This window comes from Dipodomys merriami, unplaced genomic scaffold, assembly GCF_024711535.1.
Source record: "Dipodomys merriami isolate MVZ:Mamm:240054 unplaced genomic scaffold, mDipMer1.0.p SCAF_165, whole genome shotgun sequence".
In the NCBI taxonomy this organism is placed as follows: domain Eukaryota; kingdom Metazoa; phylum Chordata; class Mammalia; order Rodentia; family Heteromyidae; genus Dipodomys; species Dipodomys merriami.
In genome coordinates, this window is record NW_027202993.1 from 1,193,896 (window position 1) to 1,201,942 (window position 8,047).

Sequence of the window (8,047 nt, forward strand, 5' to 3'; positions counted from 1 at the left end):
ATATAATATGGAAACAAAAGTTAATGAGGAGCAAAACAAAGGGAATTGTTACAAGTTTCTTTTTGTTGAATGAAATATGAATCAGTTTGGAAAAAAAACATCTCTACTTTAACAAAATGGATAATTGCTATTAATTCCAATCCATCTATTAGCCCATATTGTACATCCTCACACATGAGTGTCAAAATCAAACCAAAATTTTTTCTGTATTTAACTCACCTGTTATAATTTAGGGGATAGATGAAGTAATGAAATAAAGATTAAAATAATAAAAAGTGAGGGTATGAGTTAGAGCTGAAAAAGATTTTAAATATGATAATAGCTAATTAAAATCTATATTTCTTACTTTTCCTCTGTTGTTATGTCTCTCATTCCCACATTAGGAAAATACTTAGAAGGTTCTCACTAAATTTATGTAAGTATTAAAAATATTGAAATATTAAAAATATTAAATATTAAATATTTAATATTAAATATTATTATTAATATTATTATTAATATTATTATTAATTATTATTATTATTAAATATTAATATTAAATATTAAATATTAAAAATATTAAAAATATTGAAAGAATATGGGCATAGTGTGGTTTTAGGTTATTGAGACATGTATGGGAGAGTGTGTTTTTGAGGACTTGCAATACGTTGTGATGGAGATAAAAGGAAGGTGTGCTTATTCTAGAAAACTGGCTAGAGGATGGCTCTCAGAAAGATAGTGATGAATTCTTCCAAAAGGTTACAGTAAAATCACTTTCACAACCTTGTTCATTACTGCACTATTCACCACAGCCAAGTTATGGAAACAGCCAAGATGCCCTTTGGTGAAGGGATGGTTGGAGAAAGTGTGTCATATATACACAATTGGATTGCACCTATCCATTATGAGCACTGTTACATTATTTACAAAGAAAGGGATAGATCTAAAAATATGTTAAGTAAATGAAGTGAGAGGCAGACACACAAAGGACTCATGTTCTGTCGCATATTTGGAAGCCAGAATTTTATGCAAGTTAGACATCAGTATTAACCAAAGTTTTCATTTTTCAGAGCAGTATTTAAAAGGTGTAATTTCTTATAAAATTGAACTTTTAATCTAACAAAATGAATACCAGGAAACTATCACTTGGAAGATGTGAGGGGAAGTCAAAGGGAAGGAATAAAGAGAGTTATGGAGGAAAAAAGTGAAGACATAATATTCAATGCAAATAATATGAAATTAGAAAAAAATTAAAGTGGGGTGAGGTTTGGAAGGGTAGGGAAAAGTTATATAAAGATCCACTATAGTTAAAAATTCATTTATTGAATGGAAATTCCCGTATACACCTAGTTAAGATAATAAAAATATGATTAAAAACAATGGAGATATTTGATCTTAAACTGTGTTCTCTTAATCCATGAGTCAATATAACAGTTTCCTCCTCAGAAATTTTCTTTACGGGTATTTTCCTCATAGTGACAGAAAAGTGATCAATGCAATGAATATCAATACATCATATTGCACATATAAAATCACAGTAAAAATGTTAGAATTCATCACATGATAAGAGGTAGAATTTGCCAAATGCTAATTGATTGTTTTTCCAAGTACTTTACCTATGGTATATAATTGAATCCTCACAATAATTCTATAAAGTGGAACTCCTTACATTTTTATCTCTCAGATGATGATATTGAAGTTTTCAGAGTTGGAATTACTACTACAACATTGCACACATGGTAAGTGTTAGCCTGACGATCATCTCCGACTGTATCAATTAACCTCATTCTATTTTATGACTAAAATACCAGCACTTAGTCTACAAATTATAGGAAAATTTCCCGAATTATTGTTTTCACTTTCACAATATTTCACTTTATCTTTGTTAGAAAATAGGGAACTGTAATATGAAAACTCGAAGTTCATAATCAATGATTACCTCCCTGGTGAAAGGAACTGCTCAAGTATAATATTCTTGATTTCTAGCTCAAAATAGTAGAAATCATATTTTATCCCTTCACTCATCACTGCATTGCCTGGGGACCCTATTTCTGTTTAACACTGTCTTACTGAAAGAATGACCTCCCCAATTCCTGATGGAAACATTCTGTAGCTCAACTAAGTTGTTTACCATTCAAGTATTTTGATTGCTTTTTATACCCAACATTTTGAGAGAAAGGTACTACTTCAAAATGCTATTAAAGCAAGACTGATATAAAAATCACCTTTGATCCCAGATAAATATTTTACCTTTCCTATACTCAAAAATGCACTCTGACCTATCATTAATGTTAGGAATGAGAGGATAAAAAATCATAGACACCAAGACCTAAGTATGAATTAAAGACTCTCCAACTTGTGAATACTATTGGTTTAAAAAGACATGAAGGGATGGGAAGGTGGCTTAGTGGTAGAGTGCTTGCCTTGGATGCATGAAGCCCTGGGTTCGATTCCTTAGCAGCACACAAGCATAAAGAAAAAAGTGGAAGTGACGCTGTGGCTCAAGTGGTAGAGCGCTAGAGTGGAGCTTAAGAGCTGAGGGATAGTGCCCAGAGTTCAGGCCCCACTACCGTACACCTCCCCCTCAAAATATAGACATCAATACTACCAATGTTTTTCAAAATTTCTTATAATACTGAAGATTCAATTATAAACTATTAACACTTGAAAATAACTCATTTTCATGGTAGTAGAACACAAAACACAAGATTAATCCTAACCATATTAAAAGACATTTATTTATACTACAAATTCACTCTTATAACTACAAAGATTCTAAAAATAACTGAAGCACAGTGACACAAAAATAATTTAACTGCATCATCTACATTCAAAGGACTGTGCTAATAGAAAGCAAAATTATACTAATAATTAGGTTACCCAATTCACTTACATTCTTTTATTCTATTTCTTTTAGTTTCATAAAAACTGGCTTTTCATAAAATGATCCATAAAAGAGCCTATATACACACTTACATTTTCAGATCTTAACAATATTTATTTCAGAAATATCTTTAGCTGTATAGTTAATGAACTAAAATATTACTAAAATATTTAAATGGTTTTCAAAATTGCAAGACTCGCTCTGGGATGTTATTTATATTGGAAAAGATAATTGAAAAGCCTTATTTGTTAAAGTTGTGATCGTTACTCCCACAAAAGAACTATTAATGAAGGAACATTTGTATTTGTATGTACAAAACAACTTCAAATGCATCCACAATCTGGAGATGACACGTGTTTTTGTTTTTTTTTTTAAATATGTATCTAACAAGCATAGCCACAATACTGATTTTCAGTCAATATGATGCGATATTCAAACCTTAAAAATACGGGGTTTATTATCATAGTGTGAATATATATGATATTACAAAGAAAGTTATTTTCAACAGAAATTTGGAAAGTGTTTATCCACCTTGACTTTCACAGAAAAAACCAGAGAGCAATACCTATTTCTTCAAGTCGGTCAAAATCACTCCATGAATATTTATTAAAAATATAACCAATTTAAGATTTCAAATACATATTTTGTACTGACAGTCATCTTACAGCAATAAATTACTACCTGATTATATGTGTATCTTTTTACCTAACATATATTAAGAACTGAAAATGATCGCTTTTATCTAACTTATGTTGTAAATGCTTTGATTATGATGATGTTATTAACAAATAAAATGTACAGAAGGGTGGTTCCACTGAAATGACAGGACAGAACACTGACAAATAAAACAACATTGCAACACAGTTCTTTTCAGCCTCACCCTGTTCATATTGGCAAGCAACATTGCAACAGCACACACACACACACACAGACACAGACACACATAAACACATATGTGTGCACACGTTCACACACATATACATGCATGCCAAATTCAGGGTTTATTGTACAAAAAAGTTCAAATAAAATATTAGTGATTAGGACAAATGATAATTTGCCTTATTACAAAATAATACATAATTCAGTCACCATGGTAGTTACATTTCATCTGCCCCTCCACTTGTGACCACTTAATTTATTTTAGGTAATTCTTTAACTAATTCATTCCTTCATTAGTTAAATACTAATACTAGAGCTTGAACTCAGGGCCTAGCTCTGTCCCAGAATTTGTTATGATTTTGTTTTAGTTTTCTCAAGTCTAGCATTTTATTGCTTGTACCACAGCTCCATTTCTAGCTTTTGCTTGTTACTTTCAAACCAGAATCTAATGGACTTTTTTTCTTGCTCTGGTTTCAAACCACAATCATCAGATTTTGTCTTTCTGATTAGCTAGGAATAAAGACATGAGCCACCAGTGTGGCTCCCACTTTTTCCTATACTTATCTATTGCACATACTTAGATAGCAATTTAATATTGAGAGTATAGAAGCAAGATGTATAGTGATTATATTGTTCTGTCAGAAATTCAAGTTAGTAATGTAAATTTCTTCTTAAGACCATACACAAAAAATACTTAAGAAGAAATCTGATGATGATGATGATGATGATGTGTGTGTGTGTGTTTGTGTGTGTGTGTGTGTGTGTGTGTGTGTGTGTGTGTGTGTGTGTCTGTACTGTTGCAATGTTTCACATGTAAGCACTGTGCAGGGATGTCCAGACATTCACAGTAATTGCGTGAATATCTGCCTTGAGCTACCAACTCATGGACAATGTCTAAGTGTCCACTCTAGGCTTCCCGATGAAGAGGGGTATACTCATCCTCATCCCTAGTATTCATAGGAGTGTCCTTTTTGGAAAATAGTCTCAGCACTGTAGTAAGCGGCAAGAAAAGCACTCTACCACTGAGCCACTTTCCCAGCCCAAGGATTAAGATTCTTGTTTGTAATTTGGTCAGAGCTATATCTCTTTATGTAGGCTACTAAAAATGTATTTACTAATTTCCAGTTAATATATAAATTCTATTTCCATCTCTTTTAACAAATAAAAAATAAAATTGTTTGCTTTGTAAATGGATCAGAAGCATGGATTTTTTGGCTAGCTAGGTGATTGCACATTCTCTCTCTCTCTCTCTCTCTCTCTCTCTCTCTCTCTCTCTCTCTCTCTCTCTCTCTCTCTCTCTCTCTCTCTCTCTCTCTCTCTCTCTCTCTCTCTTTCATGATTCTCAGAGACAATATGGTTGCTCCATAATTATCCTAATTTATTTTGCTTTTATACTTTTGGTTGCATCATTTCACTTTCTGCTCTACCATTTAACAAATCAGCACACATAAACAGAACCACAGAAGTTGTTCTGTGGCTCAAGTGGTAGAGCACTTGCCTTGATTTGAAGAGCTCAAGGACGGTGCCCAAGCCCAGAGTTCAGGCCCCACAACTAATTTTTTAAAAAAGAATCTAAATCCTTGATAATTCTTGGAACAGATCTGACTGAAATCAGTTGAATCACACTTTTCCTGCACAATGAAAGAAAAGGTCCAGGCTAGGAAAGCAGCTAGAGAAGGCAGGCAGATTGTATCTGTGACAAAACTTTGTGGAAAATGGTACACAGGATTACTTACTGGAGATCCACTTGCACTGGAAGCATGATGCTGAACTATTGTTTGCTGATTCTGAACTATTGCTTTGATCATTATATTCTCCAAGAAGAAACAATGAAATTTAATTGATATCAAAAGACTACTAATATATTTTGACTTCTCATTAAGCATCTTCAATCATCAAAATCACCTGAAGAGAATAGATAGGCCTACTTTTTTTTTTTTTTTGGTCCGGTCGTGGGGCCTGAACTCTGGCCTGAGCATTGTCCCTCAGCTCTTCAGCTCAAGGCTAGCGCTCTACCACTTGAGCCACAGCGCCACTTCCGGCTTTTTTCTTTTTGCTTATGTGGTGCTGAGGAATCGAACCCAGGGCCTCTGGCATGCAAGGCAAGCGCTCTACCACTGACCCACCTTCCCAGCCCAGGCCTAATTTTTTAGATGGAAACAAGTGTTTAAAAAAAACAAGAATTTAGGTAGTCATACAAAGGACTTCTATTTTACTACTGCATTATACATTTTTTTTTCTAACGTTGGTTACCAATAAATAATGGATCTATTAGAAAGCTGTTAAAGCTCATATATTGAATAGTAATTTCTCTTACACTATATCTTTGTATTTCCCAAATCATTTACATAGTAGGCTTTGTTTCCTATTTTCTCCTTCCTAGAATAAGCTGCATATGAAGACACCACTGTCCCTCATTTTCAGTCTGTGCATTTTAATACGGAGGAAAATCTTTCATCTGCTCTCTATCAATTCAGTACTCCCCAGTTACCATAATTTAAAATAGTAAAAATGGAAAAAGAGAAAATAAATCATGGTGAAAAAACATGCAGAAAATTCACCGGATTTTTCTGACCATTTCATCCTACATGAACTATTGGGGAAATACATGGACACCTCATTCCCACTGGTACTCAAAGTCTCTGGTTAGGCAATTCTGATGAAGACAAGGAACAAGATGAAAACGTGAGGAAGGTATCAATTGCAAGAAAATAATGGAGAATAATCCATGCAAATTTCTTCTTTGAGATGCTGAAATTAATCGGCTTACTATAGTGCTGAGACTACTTTCCAAAAAGGCCACTCATATGTATAGAAATGAGGTAAGTATACCCCTCATCATCGGGAATCCTAGAGTGGACATTTTGACATTGTCCATGAGTTGGTAGCTCAAGGCAGATGTTCATGCAAGAATTCTGAATGGCTTGGCACCCCTGCACAGTGCGTACATGTGGAATAATACCAGAATGGATTCTTTCTTACTTCATCATGATGCAGATACCAATCCCCAAACTAAAGGCCTCTTGACCTCCTTAAATATTGTTTCTTGGGATAGAAATAGCAAAGATACGCTGTATCTCCTTCTGTTTAAACATGATTTCAAACCAGACTGAAGAACAACTTGGAAGAAACTGCATTTGATATTGCCAAAAGCATAATTATGTATCACTAACTCTTTGAAGTTGTGGAAGGCTGTACAAATTGTTCTCCTATGTAGTCATGGTTTGGTTAAGTTTCTTAAATTTCAAAAGTGCCAGTCCATCCTTTCTGTCCCTACAAAATATTTTCATAATACAAAATAACAGCAAGATCTTAATTTAAAAATTTATGGATTCCATGTTATTCTTCCACGTGAATTGCCTGACTTTGATGACAAAATGTATTCAAGAGTTGTTTGTATGCATCTATATTGATTTCTGCAGAGTTTGTGATTTTTTTAATTTTATCTTATCTGTTGAAAAGAATAGTATAGAAATTAAAGATATTCCTGGTGATTGTCTGAAAAAAGTATCTATGTTTGTATAAAGTCCATAATCTATTTCATTGTCTTCTAGATATAATACTTTGAAGTCTACATTGTTTTATAATATATAGGTTCATTAATAAATGTGTCCTTTCAGATTACATTCCATATAGGAAAAGTTTAAGATTCCTTTTTCCTAAGTCTTTATATTATTTTATTTCTTTGGGATAAAAAGATAATGTTATCTAATTTCAAGTATTGTAAAGGTTATGCTATGTAAGGGCCTTTCGAAGGTGAATGTTTAATACACTGATGTCAAACTAACCTTTAATTCTATGAATTACAGGTTTTGTTACACTTGTATTTTTGTAATCAACTTTTTAATAACTGTTTTTCATTGCATTTGAAGAATGAAAAATATGGAATAATTCACAAATTTTCATGTCATCCTTGTACAAGTGCCATGTTAATGTCTGTATTGTTGTATTTTGTGTAGACTTGCTGCTGAAGCATGGAGTATCCTCTAAATTTAAGTAGTTAACGATGTAATCTTTATACAGGCATACATCCTTGGTTGCCTATTTGTAACAAGGAACCTTTATTGTTACTAAAAATGCTATTGATCTTATTTCTCTAAATTTCTATGTATAGTGGAAAAAACTTATATTGTTTGGTCGATTGCTCATATTTGCAATTTTTTGTCAATGACTATTTTGTCGTTTTCATTTTAAATTTGATCATATTTTGAAGCCTTTTTAGCTAAGTTCAAAGGTAATGGCTTTTCAAGTACTTATTTATTAACTGAGTTAGCTTTGTGGAGCTAATGGATTCAAAGTAAGCCT

At 32.9% G+C, this 8,047-nt stretch overlaps 1 pseudogene; it reads right to left on the minus strand.

Moving 5' to 3' along the window:
* Positions 1 to 7,618: 7,618 nt before the first annotated feature.
* On the minus strand, positions 7,619 to 7,718 carry LOC138828822 (U6 spliceosomal RNA; annotated as a pseudogene).
* Between the last annotated feature and the right edge of the window lie 329 nt (positions 7,719 to 8,047).